Source organism: Aotus nancymaae, unplaced genomic scaffold (genome assembly GCF_030222135.1).
Source record: "Aotus nancymaae isolate 86718 unplaced genomic scaffold, 86718_ANA_hifiasm-v0.15.2.pri h1tg000260l, whole genome shotgun sequence".
Taxonomy (NCBI): domain Eukaryota; kingdom Metazoa; phylum Chordata; class Mammalia; order Primates; family Aotidae; genus Aotus; species Aotus nancymaae.
The window spans coordinates 866,416-884,669 of NW_026988675.1; the positions used below are offsets into that span (position 1 = coordinate 866,416).

Consider the following 18,254-nt stretch of genomic DNA (forward strand, 5'->3'; position numbering starts at 1 on the left):
CTATAAATATGTCCTGGGTACCTACAGAAACTGGTCTGGAACTGGATACGACTGGGAACACAGAAAACGTTCATGAATCTACACTGCAGAGCAAGAGGAAAGGGAAATCAGTAGGAAACCTGGATTCGATCAGATTACCCGAGGACCAGGAAGTAATGCCAGGAAAGTGGAGCAGGAGCCTGAAGGCAGAGGGAGGGGTCAACACTCACGTTCTGTATCGGGTCAAGAAAACTGAAGGGACAAGAAGAAAAATGGCAGCAAATGGGTAAGAAGGTGACAGGGAGCTGGGTCACACAGCCTTAGGGAGGTAAGCACCCAAAAAGCGCTAGAAAAATGAATTGTTGAGAGCATTAACCAATCAATAATCAATCAATCAAGAATCAGTCAACCAAGATGGTCACTCACAAACTCCAGTACTTGCACAGGCCTTTGTGGCAGGTTGACTGGCAGTGCAGAGACCCCAAGGTTCTTGCTACGCCCAGCCTGCTTTCCCACAGCACCACTTCCTCAGCCAGGTGCCTCCCAAGAGGGAGGTTAAAGCCCCCAGACCACACTCTGTTGGACACCTGCTCAGGGATGGGGACAAGGCCCAAGATGCTCCCATTCCAGCCAGGGCAGCCCTTGCTGTGTGCCTGCTCTGCACCGGCAGCACTCGATGTCCACGGGGTCCCCCGTCCGATGTCACAGGGCGGCCGTCTCCATGCTCTTATCTATTTGCTGTTCTCACTCTCTCCACAGATCCTCACCTCCCCACATCACATCTGCCCAAGAACACTGAGCTGCACTTCAAGATGACCGCTCCTAAAACTCTTCAAGTTTTTATCCCCAGTATTCAGTTTTATTCTTTCTCTCTCATTCTATCCACATTAACGCTTTTCTTTTCTCAAAAAATCATCACTGGGGCCGGGCACAGTGGTCGACGTCTGTAATCCTAGCACTTTGGGAGGGGAAGCTGGCAGGATCATTTGAGGTTATGAGCTGGAAAACAGCCTGGGCAACATCAAGATCCCATCTCTACAAGAAAGACAATCAATCAATCAATCAATAGTAATACTTGCTAACCCCCTCAAGGGGTTCTTAACGTATGAGCACGGTTCACGTGCTCAGGCATGAATGTGATCCTCACACAACCCTTGATGAGTTTCAGTTATTGTCCTCATGCGGCAGACAAGGAAACTGAGGCACAGAGCAGGAGTGGAGCTGAGGTCTGAACTCTCATCTGTATGGCTCTGGAGACCACAGCCTTAACCTTTGAGTCGCTCAAAGACCAATCAATCAACCAATAGAGGTGGCCTTAATCTTCACAAACAGGACACTGAATCAGCTGTGGCAATGAGTAGTATTGGTGAAGCACTCAAGGGCTGACAGAGTCCTTTTACATCCCTTGACTCACACGTTCCTCCTAACAGCTTGTGAGCAGGGCCGGCCAGGCTTCACTGACCACTTCACAGTCCAGAGAATCAAGCCCAGAGACAGTGAGACCCACTGGGGCCCGGCCTGCTGCTCTGCCCCAGGTGCCAGCTCCCATCCTTAACATAATTACTTACATCATCTATGTAGGGGACGTACCTTCTTGTCTCTACCTTGTTGTCAACCTGCTCCCCATTTAAGATATCCTCCAACACAAGGCACGGGTGCAAAGGAGACCATCTCTGCATTTCCATCAGATATTCAAAGGGATCATATTATAGAACATTGCAAAATGAAAGGAAAGAAAGAAGATGGTACCAATCCCTCAAAAACATCTGATGTCTAACTCAGGAAATCCTGTTAGTACTTGTCTATTTCAAATATGTTTTTTGAAGGAAACAAGCCCCCACTGGACTCTGTAAGCAGACCCCGGCAGTGGGACCACTCATCGCCGTGTAAACCAGGAGCACCCTCCCGAGAACCCCAGTCCCCCCACACACATGCCTGTGACTGTCCAGGACTTGTCTGTTCCTCACTGGCCCAGCAGCCTGGTGACAGATGTCCATGTGTGTGTGGGTGCCCAGCACCTAACACAGCAGGCATCTGACCCATGCTAGCCACAGTGAGCCGGCTGGAGGGGCGAGGGTGATAGGGGAGCCTGCCCATCCACGCTCACCCTAGGCCAGGGCACACCTGGCCGAGTCCCGCAAAGGCCAGGCTTCGACCCCATCCTCTGGAACAGAGCTCCTCACATGTCTTAACACTTCAGGCCTACCAGGGTCCCAGGATTGCCGATACTCACGCAGACTCAGTGAAGCACAGCACTGCCCCTTCCCCGGCTTCGAGGACATGGAATCAGAAGTTGCCACTTGTCCTCGCCTCCTCCCCCCGCCATGCCCACGCAGACCGTGAGCACCCACAGAGCAGCATTACATCCATCTGAATAAACCGACAGAGAACAACCCCACAACTTAACATAAAATTCCAGATCACAGTTACTGTAAAACAAATACTTGGATTTATGAGCTTGGCTACAGTACTCAGGGAGTTTTATAAATCAAAATCCACCAGCACAATCAACTAACACAACCCAGACGTCCCTGGCATGCAAAAACCTCAAATCCTGACAAGCCAGACAGTGGAGAAACATCTGGGAGGGGGCCAGGCCTTCTTCCCAGCCACAGAGTTAGAAAACAGGAAGGATTTCAGTTAAAATCCACGCGTAAATTCCACGTGGAAGCAGCTGAGAAAGGAGTTGTCTTGTGACAGGGGAGCAGAATTTAGAGGCAGCGAAAGGCTGCTTCCCATCTGATAACCACCACCAACCAGAAATTATTCAGATGAAATTTGGCCTGGGCGCCTCTTCCCGCTTTGGGAGCTTCTGGAAGATTCTGTCATATTGCCACCTCTCTGGATGGGGCAAGTCCGACGGGAGGGCTGAGCTCAGTGCCCGGATGGGAGTCAGTCCCAGGGTAGGGCTGGGTTTGGCCTTAGGGTGGAGGACTCATCACCTCCAACTGCTCTCGAAAAAACTTTGGAAATAACAGCTGGAGCCATTTTACATGGATTTGCCAGGGAAGAACAGAACAGATCAATGAGCCAGGTCACAAATTCGTCTGGACTGTCATACAACTTACATTCCCTGTGCACCTACTGGACTCTAGGCCCTTTGCTGAGACTCAGGATGCCCAAGAGACAGCAGTGCACTGCATCCTAGTAGGGACAGTCAGCCCAGGGGAGCAGAGAGATTCATAAACAAATGATCAGAACACAGTCCTTGAGTTCCTCATCATCCTGACAATGTCATCCTGACAACGTCCCCACTCCCTGCCCCACCCACCTCCAGAGAATTGCCTGTCCCTCCTCTGTGCCCCCAAGGAGCCTGTAAATACCTCTGATAAAGCACTCCTCACACAGGATTCTGTTCCCGCTCACTACTCCACCCTACTAGACTCTGAGCCCTTTGAAGCCTTGGTCACCATGGGCATCGCAATGCACCAGCCACCGCACCTGCTCAGTAAAAGCGTGCTGGTGAGGGTTCACCCTGCAAGACAAAAGAGCCCTCCACTTTAGGACAGGGGTGTCCGCCCTGTGTACAGGCACCTGGCAAACAACACAGAGCCAGCCCCTTGTGCCTCCTGGGCTCCAGCTGAGGGCGGAGAATCACTGCCCCAGTGGACGTCCAGATGGCTGGCTGGTCATTGGCAGTAGACAGTTCTGGAGGAAGGGCAGATGCTAGAGAACGCGGCGACAGGGCAGGGAGGTGCCTTCCTGAGAACCTGGTACTCGAACTGAAACCTGAAGGATGAGGGAAACGGGCAAAGCAACACGGTCCAGCAAAAGGTCAAAAAAGAGCCGTGTGCAGCCAGCCTCTCAAAGCACCTGGGGAGAGACCAAACAGGGTGGGCACAGCCTCAAAAGGGCCACCATGAGGATGCAGGCACAGGTTCTTCCCACTGGATGGTTTACGGCTTCCCAGAGCCATTCTCTGAGTCAAACAAGAGAGTGGATCTCAAGGACATCCCAGCCTGGGCAGGCAAAGGGTCAGACTCAGGGAAGCTGGGTTAGGAAGGAGGAATGGGAAGTCTGCAGGGCAATGGAGACAGCGGCCAGGGAAGTGGGGACAGGAGGGTGGCGGCCATGTTGGCGGGGGGCGGCGGAGATGCGGCGACGGAGGAGTACGGGCCGGCGAAAAAGGAGCGCGCGCCCGCTCCGAAGCCCAGGCCCGCCCCACCCGGGTCCCCGCCACGGCCCGGCCGGCAGTGGCCGCGGTGCGGACGCCGCCGGAAAGACAATGCTCTGCCGGGCCCCGCGCGGGCCGCGCTCACCTGCGCCCCCGACCAGGCCGCCGCACCCCTGGCCCGCTCGCAACCCGCACCCCCTCACGGGCCCGCACGACCCATGCTCGCCCCGCGCGGACCTTACCTGCTGGCCACTGAGGCCGCCGTCCAAAGGCCCACGGTTGCCGCCGTCGCTCGTTCGGGCTTTCGCCGGCCCCAGCCCGAGCCAGAAGGCGCCTCCCCGACCGCACTCCCTCGCCGCGAACACCGCCGGCTCCCCAGACGCCAGCGAACCCGCGCACTGCGCCCGACAGACTGCAACTGCAGCCTCGGCGCCCGCTACGCCGGCGCCGTGGAGCGGGGCGCAGGCGCGGTGGAGCGGGGCGGGGCGGTGGAGCGGGGCGCAGGCGCGGTGGAGCGGGGCGGGGCGTTGGAGCGGGGCGTTGGAGCGGGGCGCAGGCGCGGTGGAGCGGGGCGCAGGCGCGGTGGAGCGGGGCGCAGGCGCGGTGGAGCGGGGCGCAGGCGCGGTGGAGCGGGGCGCAGGCGCGGTGGAGCGGGGCGCAGGCGCGGTGGAGTGGGGCGGGGCGATGGAGGGGGCGGCTAAGGCGGGGCCCGAACTCGGGACTTCCAGCTGCGCGCCGGGAATGGGCGGCGGCAGGCGGCCAGAGCCCTGGAGCCTGAGGGGGCGCAGCTTCTCCCCGAGGGCAGGCAGCCAGAGCAGGACTTCGTTTTCGTTTTCAAGAAGTAGGATTTTTTTTTCTTTGGTATTAAAACGGGGTTTCACCATGTTAGTCAGGCTGGTCTTGAACTCCCGACCTCAGGTGATCCACCGGCCTTGGCCTCCAAAGTGCTTGGATTACTGGCGTGAGCCACTGCGCCCGGCCAAGACTTTCAAGAAAGGACATGCCCCCTTTGTCCTGGGACTTAAGCCGTAAGTCGTCCTGAGTGGTGCACACCGCGAATACTGAGGAAGCTGGATCTCAGGGCTGGGCTTTGAGCCTTCCCCTGTGAGGAGGGCTCAGAGGCTGTCCCAAGCCCCACTGTGCGGGGGGCGCACCCAGAGACGGCCCTCCACAGCCAGGTCTCGACGGCCACCCCCCAGGACGAGGCCGATAGCGATGTGGGTGAAGACCCTGACCCTGAGACCACCCCACAGAAGGCTGACGAGGACACCGGCCTGCCCCAGGTAGGCCTCCCCTTCTCTGTCCCAGCTGTGTGCTGCAGGCCTTTCCTCCGGAGAGGTTTGGGGTTTTCAGTGGGCGTCACCCCATACCTTGTTTCCAGGAATGTGGCACACAGGCTGGCTCCCTCCCCACCCCTCATTGTCTCTCCTAGCACTTTGGGAGGCCGAAGTGGGTAGATCACCTGAGGTCAGTAGTTAAAGATCAGCCTGGCCATCATGGTGAAACCCCATTTTATTAAAAATAAAAAAAAAAAATCTGCAGGGCGCGGATGCTCACGCATGTAATCCCATCACTCTTGGAGGATAAGGTGGGTGGATGAAGAGTTTAAGAGATTGAGAACATCCTGGTCAACATGGTGAAACCCCGTCTGAACTAAAAATAAAAAAAATTAGCTGGGCATGGTGGCGCGTGTCTGTAATCCCAGATACTCAGGAGGCTGAGGCAGGAGAATTGCCTGAACCCAGGAGGCGGAGGTTGCGGTGAGCCTAGATCGTGCCATTGCACTCCAGCCTGGGTAACAAGAGCGAAACTCCGTCTCAAAAAAAAAAAAAAAAAAAAAAAAAAAAAATCTTCTGGTCGCGGTGGCTCACGCCTGTAATTCCAGCTACTCGGGAGGCTGAGGCAGGAGAATTGATTGAACCCAGGAGGCCGGAGTTGCGGTGAGCCGAAATCGCGCCATTGCACTCCAGCCTGGGTAACGAGCGAAACTCCGTCTCAAAAAAAAAAAAAAAAAAAAAATCTTACAGGCACTGTGGCTCACGCCTGTAATCCCAGCACTTTTGGAGGCTGAGGCGGATGGATCACGAGTTTAAGAGATCAAGAACATCGTGGTCAACATGGTGAAACCCTGTCTCTACTAAAAATACAAAAAATTAGTTGGGCATGGTGGCGCGTGCCTGTAATCCCTGCTACTCAGGAGGCTGAGGCAGGAGAATTTTCTGAACCCAGGAGGTGGAGGTTGCGGTGGGTGGAGGTTGCGGTGAGTCGAGATCGCGCCATTGCACTCAAAAAAAAAAAAAAAAAAACGGAGAGATCAGTGTCTACAATTGCAAAAACGAGGTGCTGGATAAATCCCCCCTGACCCGCCTTTTTATGAGATAGAGTTTCCCTCTTGTCACCCAGGCTGGACTGCAATGGTGCGATCTTGGCTCATTGCAACCTCTGCCTCCTTGGTTCAAGCGATTCTCCTGCCTCAGCCTCCCAGGTAGTTGGGTTTACAGGTGTCCCCCACCGTGCCCAGCTAATTTTCTTTGCTTTTTAGCTTTAATTTTAAATTTATTTTTATTTGATTTTTAAAAACAGGAAAAAAAATATGGAATGCTTCATGAATTTGCATGTCATTCTTGCGCAGGGGCCATGCTAATCTTCTCTGTATCATTCCAATTTTAGTGTATGTGCTGCCGAAGCGAGCACATGCCCAGGTAATTTTTTAATTAATTTTATTTATTTATTTTTTTACAGAGAATGGGTTTCACTATGTTGGTCAGGCTAGTCTGGAACCTCTGGCCTCATGATCCGCCTACCTCAGACTTCCAAAGTTCCAGGGTTACAGGTGTGGGCCGCCGTGTCCAACTTAATTTTTGTGTTTTTTGTTTTTTTTTTTAAAGACGAGGTTTCACCATGTTGGTCAGGCTGGTCTTGAACTCCTGACCTCAGGTGATCCGCTTACCTTGGCCTCCAAAGGGGTTGGATGACAGGCATGAGTCTCTATGCCTGGCCAATTTTTGTATTTGTATTAGAGACCAGGTTTCACCACGTTGGCTGGCTGGTCTTGAACTCCTGACTTCAGGTGATCCACCCGCCTGTGCCTCACAAAGTGCTGGGATTATAGGCAAGAGCCTCCATGCCCAGCCCTGTAAATCTTTTAATCTAAAAACCTTCTGAAAAATTCAGATTATGGCCCGGTGCAGTGGGTCACGCCTGTAATCCCAACACTTTGGGAGGCAGAGACATGTGGATCACGAGGTCAGCAGTTCAAGGCCAGCCTGACCAACATAGTGAAAGCCTCTCTCTACTAAAATACAAAAATTAGGCAGATATGGTGGTGTGCGTCTGTAATCCCAGCTACTCAGGAGGGTGAGGCAGGAGGATCACTTGAACCCGGATGGCGGAGGTTGCAGTGAGCCGAGATCGCGCCACTGCACTCCAGCCTGGGTGACAGAGCAAGAGTCTGTCTCAAAAAAAAGAAGCTTATATTTGTTTAGTTTTTTTTTTTACAGAAATGATCTTGCTCTGTCCCTCAGGCTGGAGTGCATTGGTGCAATCGTAGCTTACTGCAGCCTCCCACTTCTAGGTCTTAAGCAATCCTCCCACCTCAGCTTCCTGAGTAGCTAGGACTACAGGTGCACAGCAGCACGCCCAGCTAAATTTTTGTTGAGATAGGATCTTGTTCTGTCACCCTGGCTGGTTTCAAACTGCTAGCCTCAAACAATCTTCCTTTCTCAGTCTCCCAAAATGCTGAGATTACAGGGGTGAATCACTGTGCCCAGTCTGGATTTTATTATTTAATTATTTCTTTTTTATTTATTTTTGAGACAGAGTTTTCTTCTTGTTGCATAGGCTGCAGTACTACGGTTTCAGGATCTTGGCTCACTGCAACCTCTGCCCCCCGGGTTCAAGTGATCCTCTTCTCTCAGCCTCCAGAGTAGCTGAGATTACAGGTCCTGGCCACCGTGCTCAACTAATTTTTTGTATTTTTCGAAGAGACCGGGTTTCATCATGTTGGCCAGGCTGCTTTCGAACTGCTCACCTCAGGTGTTCCACTCACCTCAGTCTCCCAAAGTGCATGTATTGTGGCCGTGAGCCTCACACCCAGCCTTAACTTTATTTATTTTTTAATTTATTTATTATTTTTTTTAAAAGACGGGGTTTCACTGCGTTGGTGAGGCTGGTCTTGAACCCACAACCTCAGGTGATCCGCCCACCTTGGTCTCCAAAGTGCTTGGATTACAGGCATCAGCCACCATGCCCGGCCAACTTTATTTTTAAAAATCAGAGAGATTGGGCCGGGCGCTGTGGCTCACGTCAGTAATCCTAGCACTTTGGGAGGCCGAAGTGGGTAGATCACCTCAGGTCAATAGTTAAAGATCAGCCTGGCCATCATGGTGAAACCCCATCTTATTAAAAAAAGAAAACCAAAATCTGCAGGGCGCGGTGGCTCACGCCTGTAATCCCAGCACTTTGGGAGGCTGAGGCGGGTGGATCACGAGGTCTAGAGATCGAGACCATCCTGGTCAACATGAGGAAAGCCCGTCTGAACTAAAATTACAAGAAATTAGCTGGGCATGGTGGCGCGTGCCTGTAATCCCAGCTACTTAGGAGGCTGAGGCAGGAGAATTGCCTGAACCCAGGAGGCGGAGGTTGCGGTGAGCCGAGATCGTGCCATTGCACTCCAGCCTGGGTAACAAAGAACGAAACTCCGTCTCAAAAAAAAAAAAAAAAAACTCCAGGTAATTAGAATGTACAGCTGGGATTGAGTATCACCGCTGTAATCAAAGGGGATTCTAAAAACTACTTCATTCTCCTGGTTGTATACTTTATGCTAAGGTTCTTCCTTTCTCCTGAAAGATCTTTTCTCTCTCCTCCCTTTTCACCTCCTCTGGCCAACTATACCTTTTAAATTCTTTTCATCTTGTAAACCGTTTATCCAGTGCCTTGAAGTTTTTCTTAATTCCTCCCCGCCCCCCCACCGCCTTTTTAGTTGAACACAGTATCTCTTTCACTTAAACTTAAAAAATGTTTTCACCCCTCTTATAGCATTTATATCTCCTGTCATTACTTCCTATCACCCTTCTCTATGAGCAAGGACTGGGTTTTGCAGACTATTTTATATACTAAAGGCTCAATAAAAAATTAAATACATATATTTCAAACGTTACAAAAAAAATCTTTATACAGATCTTTGGGGAAAAGAGTTAATAACCTTAATTTCTGATGATGTTTGACTTGAGTTCAAGACTGGGCCCAAGGTCTGTCCTATAACAGTGAGAATGCTTATATGAGGGCCTGCAAGCCCCCTCGTATTGTATTTAGAATGGTATGTATGGGCTTGGGTGCATTATTTTCAGGAGAGGTTCCATAGCTTTAATCAGATTGTCAGAGTTACCCATCTATGATTCATTAACATGTTAAAGCTACTATCCTACAAGATGAATCTTCAGAGGCTCATTATTCAGTGATGACAGTGGTCTTGATTTGACACTGTTTACTGGTCACTAGCCTTCCATTTCTCTTTCTGCCATAATTTTAGACCACCTCACCTCCATTTAGGTTGAATGCCTTCATGAAAATGTTAGTATTCTAAAGACTAATCAAGCATAATACCTATCATTTGGATGATTAAATATTTTTTAATGAAAAATAAAATGAGGCCAGCAGTGGTGGCTTACACCTGTTATCCAAACACTTCAGGGGGTCAGATGGGCAGATTGCTTGAGCCAGGAGTTCAAGACAAGCCTGGCCAACATGGCAAAACCCCATCTCCACAAAAAATACAAAAAACCAGCTGAACATGGTGGTGCTAGCATGTAGCTGCAGCTACTTGGGAAGCTGAGGTGGGAAGATTGCTTGAGCCCAGGAGGTTGTGGCTATACTGAGCCATGATCATGCCATTGCAGTCCAGCCTGGGCAACAGAGTGAGACTTAGCCTTTAGAAAAATAATAATAATAAATAAGGAAAAATAAAATTAAAGGTACTTTTGTTACTGGCTCAGAAAAAGTGTGAATTCCCATTTTGATTAGGTGACAAATGCATAGTGTCCTCGCCACCATTGTCCTCCACAGAGAAAAGTGCTCACATGCATGTGTGTGTGTGTGTGTGTATGTGTGTGTGTGTGTGTTTTGTATGAGTGTTTTACCAAAATGTGATTTTCATAGACAAAAAAATGCCAAAGGTCTGGTTGTCTGCGAAAGGAATAAAATTCATTTCGGCAGGCCACCTCTGAGCTTCTTATGTTTAATTATCTGCTGCTGAAATATTTGGGACTAAAACAACAACAATCAAAACAAGACTTAGTAGCTGTTAGAAGTAATTTTTCTACTTCTGGGCACAAAATAGCCAGAAAAGCATCTGTCTTTTCAATTGAACTGATTTGTAATTCTAGAATGTAAGAGGAAAAAACTGGAAGGACCTCTACTTAAGTCTGTAATTTTGGTAGTTCTGAAGTAGTGTGACACAAGGAATTTTGATCAGTGCTCAGTTCAGCCTGGGGGATCTCCTTTCAAGGAAGGAAAAATGCTTGGGACAAGTCATTGGAGGAAGCTGCAATTGGGGTTTGACCTGAATAAATTGAAATAGAACATGAGAGATATTAACTAGTAAGCCTAGTGGAAATTAGCAAGATAAAGATAAGAGTTAGCAATATATATATTCACATATATATGACTGTATACTCAAAATCGTTGCAAAGTGTGAACATCAGACTTAATCAAATGACATGCTGATATGCCTACTTATAAAAAAAGGGTTAGCAGTAAAATTCAGAATTTTCAGAATACAAAAATTAGAAGGTGATTACTCACATTTTTAAAAGAATTCTTTGCCTTAAAAAAGAACCTACCACATTATTCCATTCAAAATACTCTTTCTAGAAAGGACTCCCCAGTCAATAAATGGTGTTGGGAGAACTGGCTAGACGTATGCAGAAGACTGAAATTGGACTCCTATTTTATACCATACACAAAAATCAACTTAAGATGGATTAAATACTTAAATGTAAATTCCAAAACTATAAAAATTCTGAAAGAAAAGCCTAAGCAGTACCATTCAGCACATAGAAACTGGCAAAGACTTCATTTTCATACCAAAAGCAATTGTGACAAAAGCAAAAATTGACAAATTGGATTAAACTTAAGAGCTTCTTCACAGCAAAAGAAACCATTAGCAGAACAAACAGACAACCTACAGAATGGGAGAAAATATTTGCAAACTACACATCTGACAAAGGTCTAATATCCAGCATCTATAAGAAACTTTGACAAATTTCAACAACAACAAAAACAAAACAAAACAAAAACCATTAAAAGGTAAGCGAAGGACATGAATAGACACTTTGCAAAAGAAGACATACATGTGGCCAATAAGCATATGAAAAAAGCTCAATATCACTGATCATTAGAGAAATGCAAATCAAAACCACAATGAGATACCATCTCACACCAGTCAGAATGTCTATTATTAAAAATTCAAAAACTAACAGATGCTGGCAAGGTTGTGGAGAAAAGAGAATGCTTATACACTATTGGCGGGAGTGTAAATTAGTTCAACCATTGTGGAAAGCAGTGTGGTGATTCCTCAAAGAGCTAAAACAGAGCTGCCATTCAATCCCATTACTGATACACCCCGTGTAATGAATCATTCTACCATAAAGGCACACGCATGCATATGTTCATTGCAGCACCTTTCACAGTTGCAAATACATGGAATCAACCTCAATGCCCATCAGTAGCAAAGTGGATAAAGAAAATGTGGTACGTATATACCACGGAACACTATGCAGCCATAAAAAGAATGAGATTATGCCTTTTGCAGGAACATGGATGAAGCTGGAGGCCATTATCCTTAGCAAACTAATGCAGGAACAGAAAACCAAATACTACATGCTCTCACTTTAAGTGGGACTTAAATGATGAAAATACATGGACACATAGAGGGGAACAGCAGACAATGGGGCCTCCTTGAGGGTGGAGGGCGAGAGGAGGAGGAAGGGAGAGGATCAGAAAAAATAACTATTGGGAACTAGGCTTAGTACTTGTGTGAGAAAATAATCTGTGCAACAAGCCCCTGTGACACATATTTACCTATATAACAAACCTTCAGATGGTTTGTTATACCTAAAACAAAAGTTTAAAGAATAAAGTTAAATTAGCAAAATGCTCTTTAAAGTATGTTAAAATTACCATTTATTAATTTCAGAGGTTCTCACACTTTAGTGTGCATTGCAGTCACCAGAAAGACATGTTAAAAATTAGGCTGCTCAGCCCCCACCCTCGGAATTTCTGATTCAGAAGGTTTGGGATGGGTCCCTAAAATTTGCATTTCAAACGAGTTCTCTGTTAAAAACTATTGGTTTATTAAATTCTACCTGAACATAGTTTATTAGAAAAAATCTATGATGTAACAGAAAGTAAACCTACAAGAGATTTTTAGTGGATGCGATGTGCTAAATTGTGTATCCCCCAAATTTCATATGCTGACGTCCTAATCCCCAGTACTTCAGAATGTGAATGTGTTTAAAGATAGGGTCCTTAAAGAAGTAATTAAGTTAAAAAGAGGTCATCAGGGTGGGCCTTCATCCAGCATATGACTAGTGTCCTTATAGGAAGAGGAAATTAGGACCCAGGCACAGAGGAAAGCCCATGTGAAGACACAGGGAGAAGGTGGTCATCTACAAGTCAAGGAAAGAGGACTCAGAAGAAACCAGCTCTGCTGACACCTTCACTTGGATTTCCATCCTCCAGACTACAAAGAAATATATTTCTGATGTTTGATCTTGCTAGTCTGTGGTCCTCTGTTACGGGTCTAACAAACTAATAAAGATTGTGGACTTCAAAATAAAACAGCTATTTAGAAAACATATTCAGTGGTTTTGTATTTGGTCTAAGGGTAAAAATCAAAACTGGTGGTAAAGTAAGAGAAGCAAGCAGAGAAAAATGCAGTCTTAACCTCTACTTCATGTCCACTTTTGCCTTTGTAGATGTCTCTGGGCATCTGGGCTTGGAGGAGATACCCGATTTTATGTTTAATCAGGGGACACTCATGATGTCAGATTGCTTCACAGTGTGGGAGAATAAGAAAGCTACATGGAAAAGAGGAGGCCATAAGAAGAGAATGAAGTATGTGGCCTAGGGAGTATTTTCATGTTCTTGCGTATTCAGTGTCTTTAAGAATGGTATACCAAATATACAGGGGTTATAAACTGGGGGAAAGGAGGCATGATGCAGAGTGGGGGTAAAGAGTGTGCTTTATTTGGTCTGCTCACTGTTTGCACAATTTGAAGTTAAGTGACTTGGTGTGTGTACTCCATCCTCACTCTTCCTTTGGTCACATATCCACCTTCTTCACTCATTTGTCCTGCCTGGTCTCTAGATGCCTTTCAGTGAGTGACCCCAGTCTCAAGTGTCTTGTAGTGGTTATTGTCCCCTACATGGTACATCTTAGTTATAAGTTCTGGTAAATTTTGTTTTTGTAACTTTTTTTTTGCGGCAGTCTCACTCTTTCTCCCAGGCTGGAGTGCAGTGGCAAGATCTCGGCTCACTGCAACCTCCACCTCCCAGGTTCAAGCTATTCTCCTACCTCAGCCTCCCAAAGAGCTGGGATTACAGGCACACACCACCATGCCTGACTAATTTTATTTATTTATTTATTTTGAGATAGAGTCTCGCTCTGTCACACAGTCTAGAGTGCAGTGGTGTAATCTTGGCTCACTGCAACCTCCACTTCTGGGTTCAAGCAATTCTCCTGCCTAGCCTCCTGAGTAGCTGGGATTACAGGCATGTACCACCACACCTGGCTAATTTTTGTATTTTTAGTAGAGACATGTTTCACCACGTTGGCCAGGCTGGTCTCAAACTCTTAACCTCAGGTGATCTGCCCACTTTGCCCTACCAAAGTGCTGGGATTACAGGTGTGAGCCACCGCACCTAGCCCTGTAACTATTTTTATTATAAGAATTTTCTCCAGGCAGTAGCGATGGGAATAACATTAGCAATACAAATGCTATCTTATCGAGGAAGAAAATGAAGAGGCCCAATACCATTTTCATGAGTGAGTCAGAAGGTGAAATCCACAACTACTTGCATAATTTTATGCGTTGCTCAAAGTGGCATGTTCCATGGCCTCTTGAAAAAATTACCATCTTTTTATTATAAAGAAATAAATAAATTACAAATTCTGCCATAAGCTTTTCCTTGTGACCTTTCTTAATTTTTTTTCTTTTTTCTTCATTTCTTAATAAGTCTTTATATATTTTGGCACAGTAAGCTTTGAAAAGGGAGGGTTAAAAATAGCTTCTAAACACAAGCATGTTTTGGAGCTCTCCCATAACAGGCTGATTTCCAAAGAGACACACATTTATTCATCCCGAAGGGCTGTGATGTTGAGTAGTCAGATGAAAATTCAGCTATTATGTGAAGACAATTTGAGAAATATAAATAAGGAGTGTTTTCACTAGCACTTGCAGTATAGATTTGTGACTCAAGAAAGTCCTGTTCATGTATTTCTTCATTTTTTCCCTTGGTTTCCATAGAAGGGAAGGACAGGGAAGCACACGATATTTATATAGCAGAAATGATACTATATGAAGGGGTTTCTTTGGGTGTTAAACAGTTTGGCTTGCAAATGTCTAGACCTTTTTATTGAAAATCTAGAAATGACATATCTTAAACATCACTGCCAGTAACTTTCTTAAAATTTGATGTAACAAGAAATGTTGCCTGGGCTTTATAGTCACATAAATTGCTTGGCTGAGAACATGTGCCTTACTCCTGTTCCTATCCAGGGTCCATCTTCTTGCTGGCACTCCATGAATGTCAACTACCAAGTGAACAGATTTAGGTATCACAGACTGCTGATGGTGTAAAACCTTGAGATCTAGAAAATACTGAGGATAGCCCAGCCAGACTCAAAAGGTTTGTTTCTTTGAGCTGCCAAAGATAGTAATGTAAGTGGAAAATGTAGTTAATATAGACAGATGTCAAACAAAGCCAACTGGAAAGAACAGGAAACAAAAATATTAAATGAAAAACCAGAGTGTGCTTACTGGTTTGGGACTTGAGAATTGGTTTTGGAATCTCTTCGCAGTCTGCCCTGTGAAAGACTGAAAGAAAAATTTTGAAGTGATGTGAAAATTTATTTGGTTCCTCAGTGGATAACCATTTCCCAAATAATGTAGAATTTCTGAAGAAGCCTTGGGTTTTGTCCTCTGCTATTACTTACAAAGAAATTTGCTAACTATTTGACATGTTTATATTATACTACTATCAAGTGATATTGTAAATACCTGCCCCTCCCTCATCCACCCATGCACAGCATCCTTGAGCATCCAAGATTATTTGTTGCTTTAGTTGATCTAGACTGCTATAATGAGACACCATGAACTGGGTAGCTTATAAATAATAGAAATTTATGTCTCACAATTCTGAAGGCTGGAAAGTCCAAGATGAAGATTCCAGTAGATTTGGCGTCTGGTGAAGGCTGGCATTCTGGTTTATAGAAGGCATCTCCTCTGTCTCTTGATATGTTAGAAGGGGCAAGGGATCTCTCTAGGGTCTCCTTATGAGAGCACTGATCCCCAGTTGTCTCCTAAAGGACCCACATCTAATACCCTCACCTTGGTGGTTAGGATTTCAATACCTGAACTTTGGGGTGATGTAAACATTTAGTCTATTGTATTAACACTGCAAGCATAGGGTGTAAGAGTTTGTATCTTCTTTCCAAACTTAGGAATTAGCCATTTCTTCATAGATTCCTCTAGTTAGTAATAGGTTGGTGCAAAAGTAATCACAGTTGCAGTTTTAAATCATTATAACTAGGCTCAAACACATCTTTATTAATTAAAATAGAAACTCTTACAATCAACACATTTTTGCCAAATAAGTTTGTTTATTTCTGCAGCGTAAAAATCTGTGCTTCGAGATTCAGTGAACTCTTGGAAAGTATTTTCTGCATCCTGCTGGTTGTGGCAGTGTTTTCCCTGTAAAAACGTTGTTGAGATGCTTGAAGAAGTGGTAGTCAGTTGGCAAGAGGTCAGGTGAATATGGTGGATGACGCAAAACTTCGTAGCCCAGTTTGTTCAACTTTTGAAGCATTGGTTGTGTGTTGTGCAATGTGCAGACAGGCGTTGTCATGGAGAATAATTGGGCCCTTTCTGTTGACCCAGGTCGGCTGCATTTGCAGTTTTTGGTGCATGTCATGGATTTGCTGAGCATACTTCTCAAATGTAATGGTTTCACTGGGATTCAAAAAGCTGCAGTGGATCAAACTGCCAGCAGAACACCAAACACTGACCATGACCTTTTTTTGGTGCAAGTTTGGCTTTGGGAAGTGCTTTGGAACTTCATCTTCATCCAATCACTGAGCTGGTCATCATAGGTTGTTGTATAAAATCTGTTTATCATCATATGTCACAATCCGATGGAGAAATAGTTCATTGTTGTTGAGTAGAATAAGAGAAGATGACACTTCAAAATGATGATATTTTCAATATTTGCTCAGCTCATGAGGCACCCACTTACCAAGCTTTTTCACTTTTCCAATTTGTTTCAAATGCCAAACAACCATAGAAGGGCCCATGTTGAATTCTTTGGCCGTTTCTCATGTAGTTGTAAGAGGATCAGCTTCGACGATTGTCAACTTCCGATGGCTAGCCACCATATTCCTCATCTTCAAGTCTCTTTTCTACTTTGCGAAACTTCTTGAACCACCACCTCACTGTACGTTCATTAGCAGTTCCTGGGTCAAATGCGTTGTGGATGTTGCGAGTTGTCTCCACCGCTTTACGACCCATTTTGAACTTGAATAAGAAAATTGTTCGAATTTGCTTTTTGTCTAACATCATTTCCATAGTCTAAAATAAATATAAAATAAATAGCAGATAATAAGTCGCTAGCAAAAAGAAAGTGAGAAGTGCCCATTAAGATGATGTATAACATAACCACATTTATTTAAGAATGTATTCCAATATCAAATGGCAAATTTTGACAGTGCAAAAACCGCAATTGTGTTTGCACCAATCGAATAGTGTCCTGTCTTATACCACTAATTAACCGAGGGCTGAGTGAAAGAAGGGCCCCCTGGCAATGATGATGGACCCTCAGTTCAGAGTCAGCTTGAGGGAGGCAAGAGAAACCACCTTCTCCACCCTTCCCCTCCTAGGGCAGTTATCTGAAAGAAGAGTCAGCAGAAGGCACTTAGCCTTCAGTCTATGAAGTCTTGGTGCTGGACTAATTGTAGCAGAAGTTGGGCTGCTGCAGAGTAACTAGGGTTGGCAATAGCTTGCTTGCTGATAGTCACTTTCTTAGGCAAGTCCAGACACAATATACAGTGGCTTCAGATGAGACTAGAACATTCCTGCAGCACCATCTGCTCAGGCTTACCAGGGTGAAGAGCCCTGAGCCCTAAATGTTAAGCTGGTGTCAGTTTAGCCTAAAGGAAGGTGGTCTTCATGAAGAAATGTGCCAAGCTTGAGAGTGTCTTAAACATCATGGCAAAGTATGAGGCAAAAGGGTAAACTGACGAGGATTATTAACACCAACATTACTAATAATGTGTGCTTAAATTGTTTGATGTTTCTATTTGCTAGATATCAAGTCATACTGACTACTTTAAATTCAGTGTTTCATTTAATACTCTCAGCAACTTTATGGTTAAGTATTACTACTATCCCCATTTTCAGAGAAGATAGCTGACAAAAAGAGAGTAAGAAATTTGCGTAAAGTTACAGTTATTAAACACATTTAGTGCTTGTTTCATACACAGCTCAGTCCGAATCAGAATCCCACACTCGTTTCCCTAGACTATGCCCCCTGTAAACAAACACAGGAAAGCCCAGTGAGAAATCAGAAAGAAAGCTGCTGCTTACTTCATGGTGTTGCTGTGTGTTGTGGGAACTACAAATGACTCTAAAATATTACTTTTACCCTCCAGGAGCCTAGAATGTCAATCCGTGATCTTTCTCATCAATTCTGTTTATGTTTTATTTATCCCCATATGAAAGCTAAAAAGTAAAATTTATTCTGTATCCAACTGAAGGGCATGTTTTTAAATTTATAAAACCCATAATATGTCAAATGTTAGTTCACACTGCTAGACTGAAAACAGTGAAAATCACTTAGAAATTGTACTCTTAAATATTTGTTCATTACCATTACCTATAACTTGTAA

At 45.7% G+C, this 18,254-nt stretch overlaps 1 protein-coding gene, 1 long non-coding RNA gene and 1 other non-coding gene across 8 annotated transcripts in view; 1 reads left to right on the forward strand and 2 right to left on the reverse strand.

The window, feature by feature from the left end:
- The window catches only part of LOC135273095 (zonadhesin-like), a 161,825-nt gene that overhangs the window by 63,073 nt on the left and 80,498 nt on the right, over positions 1–18,254 (reverse strand). The window lies entirely within an intron of this gene.
- LOC135273096 (uncharacterized) overlaps positions 1–18,254 on the forward strand; it is a 300,367-nt gene that overhangs the window by 10,381 nt on the left and 271,732 nt on the right. The gene's annotated exons all lie outside the window — the stretch shown is intronic.
- LOC135273102 (U6 spliceosomal RNA) lies at positions 6,681–6,787 on the reverse strand. The gene has a single exon (XR_010340964.1). It is a non-coding gene; the product is annotated as a U6 spliceosomal RNA (small nuclear RNA).